The 4,976-nt window shown below is 40.8% G+C and overlaps 1 long non-coding RNA gene across 1 annotated transcript; it reads right to left on the minus strand.

Moving 5' to 3' along the window:
- Nucleotides 1-566: 566 nt before the first annotated feature.
- On the minus strand, nt 567-4,378 carry LOC144146810 (uncharacterized). Its single transcript, XR_013317719.1, has 3 exons — nt 4,341-4,378; nt 1,863-1,929; nt 567-805 (listed from the first exon to the last, which is right to left on the minus strand). It is a non-coding gene; the product is annotated as an uncharacterized LOC144146810 (long non-coding RNA).
- Nucleotides 4,379-4,976: the final 598 nt, after the last annotated feature.

Raw genomic sequence — 4,976 nt, forward strand, 5'->3', positions numbered from 1 at the left:
CGTTACATTCTAGCCCGAGGCGTAAAGGAGTTTCCCGGTGTTTAGTACCGTGACTTCATGAGACGTTGATTACAACGACATTAACGACAGGACATATGAACAGCCGCAGCCTCTAAGGGGCTGCTCCTCTAAAAGTGGTTATTCTGGCTGTCCTTTCTACAGGGTATTGGGACGATTGGTCTTATAGATACCGGTTGACAAATTTCCTGTTGAATTCTCGAAGCATCAAGTTCGGAATGTAGTCGAATGTTTAGGCGGAACGTTAGTAATAGTTTTAATGAAGTCGCACACTATGCCCAACAACAGCCCACCAGTTCAATGTTTAACGTAAATATCCCCATTACGACGTTCACCTTCACACTCCGGTTCATATGCAGCACACCATTCTTTGCACAAGAAATGAAAATACATGTGGTACGCTTCACAAACGAGGCTACAGCTCCACACAAAAAGTCTGCCCAGCTGCACCAATTAACATCTGCAAAAAAGAGTCAATACACACCTTCTCACGCAACAGCGGTATACCATGGTGACTCTTGGTGTATGAAAATTCTGAGGAATTAATACACTGGCGCGAAAAACAGTTGTTTATTTTAGCATCGATAGTGCCATCATTGGGCGAGCAGGAGGAAAGCGAGCGGGCACTGATCACTGCTTCATCCCATCTTCATCTTCTAGCCGCACAGAGATTCAATGCAGCCGGGGGGAAGAGGTGCCCGCTCCTGCTCGGTAGCTGCAGCTCCATCGGAGCGTTCCACGGCGGGGCTATCGGCGCTCGGCATGGGAGCAGCTTCCACTGTGGTTTCTGAAGACACCGAAGAAACAAACAGACAGCTTGGCATCTACAAACTTTGCATGATGGGCGACTGGCAACCGAGTAATGAGCATCATGAGGCATTCAAGAAGCCGCTTCTTTAGGTAACTACCAACGTACTAATATCGGAATGTGTGTTTTTATTTGATATCGGCTGAGCCTACGGTAATGTAAAGGGTAAACGTCACCCTTCAAAGTGCGCAGAGGTTTTTATGTTGGTGTTCTATAGCAAATAAAACCAGACATCGCTTTGTTTTGTTCGAGGGCACCATGATGTCTTACTTCAAGACGTCAAAGATACCTGGAAAGCTCAAAACACCGCATCTCTTTTTCGATGTTGCAAAGCTTCATTCGCGCAAATTGAAGGTTAAATACCATGAGAAAATACTACAGAGGATACTATCCTGAATGAACAAATGGTTTAGCTCTGTGGTGCCAGAATCTGGAAGGTGACAATCTTGATTGTTTATGAACCACAATATCTAAAGGTACCAACGCAAAAGCCGTAACTCGCACACAATATAGCAAAACAAGGCTGAAAGCGGCCTGCAGGGAAAAATGGGAAACAGAGACAGGAAAAATCTAAGCCCTAAAAAAGGTTTATTTCGTAGCCGGGCAAAATCTATTTTCCGAATTGATGCTCTTTGGATATGTATTTCTGCCTAACTGAGTTACGCCGTGTCGTAAATCGAAGTCGGAAGGTGGCTTGCATGATTGTGGTGGTACCTTTTGTAAGAGAATCAGTGATTTATATATAATAGTAAATACGGTAAATTACGTCATTCAACCTCTGAACTGAGGTGAATCAAACAATGTTAGGTTATCTCTTTGTTGCACCTCGATTTTTATTTTACACAGGGCTATTATAAATGAACGTTTTGTCTTTTGAAGTACGTCCTCCCGCCGTCATGTGCGCAGATATCAATAGTAAACCTTTTTTTGTTTGTAATGCTTGGATTATTGTCAGAGCACACTCAACTGTTTTAGCAAGAGGTTGAGGAACCCTAAGGCTTAAAGTAATTTTACGTTTTTCTGTAAATCTTCTTACCCGACACAAGAAGAAGACCGGAAATCGCCAGCGCAAGAAGCACAACTTGAAACTTCATGATGGTAATCTCGAAGAACAGGAAGCCTTTGAGACATAAATATATGCAATGACGTTTTATATCACAATGTTCATTCATCACAGCGCAGAATTAAAGGAGTCAAGTTAAATTTGTTTATTGCAAGCAATACCGCACGAGCCTACAAATTGAAAATATACGCGACATACCATTTTTGTTCTACTGGTGCTTTTCAAAGAAATATTTGAATCCATTTACGTGCTTTAGTAAGGTTTATTGCCACATTGATGATATTTTCATCATTGCAGTACACACAAAAACTTTAAACCCTTAATTTGGTTAGCAAAAAATAATTATGACTTTTGTTTTGTGACAGCTACTGAGATAAATTTTTTGCAATCTTTCTCCTCCTGCGCTTGTAAAAAAATATGTACCTGCCTAGCATACAGTGCCAATTCTGAAGTGATTGCGAAGTGTTTGCAGCTGCAAAGTTTTCGGTATCTCAGGTGAGTACTCTGCTATAGCTTATCGTATAGTAGTGGTCAGTTCAAAAACTGTTTTCATACATTGCGCTGCAAAGCAGCCGTTCCCCGAATACAGTACGGAATTCCGGCTCGCGTACCAAGCGAATATTAGGTCACATACAAAATCTTCCCTCTGCTTGGCGAAGCAAAGTGAAACCCTGAGAAGCAAGACAATTGTCTTTGCATTGTCTTTGCTGTCATGGTTGCCCCCACTGGCTGGTAACTATGATAGCAATTAGGCGATATGCTCGTGTCTTAAGCTACCAACCGTCTGTGTGCGCTTCGCCACGGTTAGTCAGTGTGGACGGAGACTGTTATTTTCAATTTCTGGCGTGGGCGTTTTTACTTGGTTGTCTTCTTCTGTCCGCAATCTCTTGATGTAGTTAAGGTGTTACATGATATAATAAAAAAGGGCATTTCAAAGCGAAAGTGCAGCTTTGTGCACTACGTGCCAGAGCTTCTAAACTACCTTCGTCCCATAGCATCGCGGGAACCCAAGTGTCCGAAATTCGATTCAGACCCATATGACGAACGAGCATAGTCCTCATGCGTACTATTCGTAGAATCTCTACCTCTGAGCATTGCAGCACTTTTGGAGCAATAAATAATACCGCGCGCTTGGTGGGAGCGGCGGGAGAGTTAATTTAATAGGCGCTCTGACAGTAATATATCTTCCTGAAAACTGCCAGCAGGATTCAGCCTGAAAACAAGATTTTCTGTTTGGTTTTTTCAATATTTGTCGTTTGCATGCCACAATGAGTGATGAAATGTCGCTGGAAATTTTGTGGAATCTCTTTTTTCTGGCCATAGTTTGCCGCCTACCTAACACAACGTATGCAGTTTTCAATTCTTATGCGTCTTTTGAAATGTCTTTTATCGTACTTTTGTTGTCGAACTATTTTGTTACTATATCTGGTTGTGTATCCCATAATGATAGTCGCTGAAAAACGGGCTTTTATTTCTTAAGCAAAGAAAAAGCCGGCACAAAAACAGCCGCGTACTTCGGTCTTTGCTGCAAAAGTCGAAGGGCAATATGATTCGCTCTCCCCGCCAGGCCAAATCCCGTTTTCTTCCCTCCATCTTGCATTGTTACCCCGCCATTTCGTGTGTCACGGGACGAATGTAAGATAAAGTTGGCTAAATTCTATCAAATATTGTGTTCGCAGAGCTTGCGCACAATCTATAAGAAATTTTTATCTTCATTGCTTCCGTAGCACCACGGGGCGTCGCCTTTGTCTTTTCTTGCATTTATCTGGAGTAATCACCTAGTTCTGTGTGCTACTGCAGAAACTAAGCTTGTGTTTTTTGTAAAAAAAACATGCTTGTATTTTTAGGTATTTATATTAACTTTATTTATCTGGAATGTTTTCTTTCTATTGAGCAACCTCAATACACATGATGTATGTCACCAGTTCTACTTTCATGAGATTATTTGCCTAAATCACCTTATTTAAAAGCGATTTTTTAATTTAGATAGAGGCTGTTGAATCAATTAACATGGTGGCTGACAGACTAAACTTTTGAAATTTATAATGCCCAAGGAAGGCAATCGTCTTTAATAAAGTAAAACGTTTAAATTGCGGAGGCATTTTTCGAGCCATGATATCGAGTTACTTGAAGGTACCCTCTGGAATTCGACAAAGTTACAAGTGAACCACACCAAACTTTTCACGTAACGTTGAAGGGTAAAGTAAATTTAATAATGTTTCTCGGCTAAAGAATGGCTTGTTTGCTAAGTAATAAAAAATTAAAACAAAATGTTCATACTCTTTTTATGTGTTATGAATGTATTCTATTGTTTTAGGTAAAATTTTGCAACTGGTTAACATACATTTGAGCGTCGACAAAAAGTTTCAAACGGTTAGTTATGATCACATTTCTGACTTCAAAAAGTACCTTTATCAGCAAGAGTTTCTTTTACGAAATTAAAAACCTCACCTTAAATTGGCAGATGTCGAGTTCACAGTGGACCCCGAGGATGGACCTGTGACAAATCACCGAATGAGGTGTGCTTATATTGTTCTCATTGCAAGGACACGTGACATGTGAAAATTCCTAATGTTCGATCCCATGACGCGAGGTCAGGGTTTCTCAAATTAAATATCACTGATGGAACGTAGTAATTGAAATGTCAGTTTTGGTTCTGTACAGCCAAGTACTCCTTACTAGTTGGGTCTCGATGTTTAAGTGAAGATATGGCTTCGTATCAAATACCTGACATTTATTTTGCATTGCTATCATGCCTCACGTCACTACGAAATAAAATACCTGTATAGGCTACTTTTGACAACTCAGGTAACTGGACCGCGAGCAATGTAAAACCGTTTGTTCTGGTGCTATCAAGCCGGAGCCTGGAGATACCAGTAATCCAGCCGCAGCGATATAGTATATTGAAGCTCTTAATCTAGGGTGGGTATGGCACCTACGCAGGATAAGCAAAAATTTGAAAGATACCCAATGACATTTGCATTCTGCTGTATTTGATATTATACACTGAGCTTCTGTGTTTACTTAGCAAAAAGCAACTATAAAATACGTTTGTGGCTGAGAGGACGAAATTGCTCACCTGTGGAA

Source organism: Haemaphysalis longicornis, unplaced genomic scaffold, assembly GCF_048455015.1.
Source record: "Haemaphysalis longicornis isolate Haplotype H1 unplaced genomic scaffold, Haemaphysalis longicornis Haplotype H1 scaffold_7, whole genome shotgun sequence".
NCBI classification, from domain to species: Eukaryota; Metazoa; Arthropoda; class Arachnida; order Ixodida; family Ixodidae; genus Haemaphysalis; species Haemaphysalis longicornis.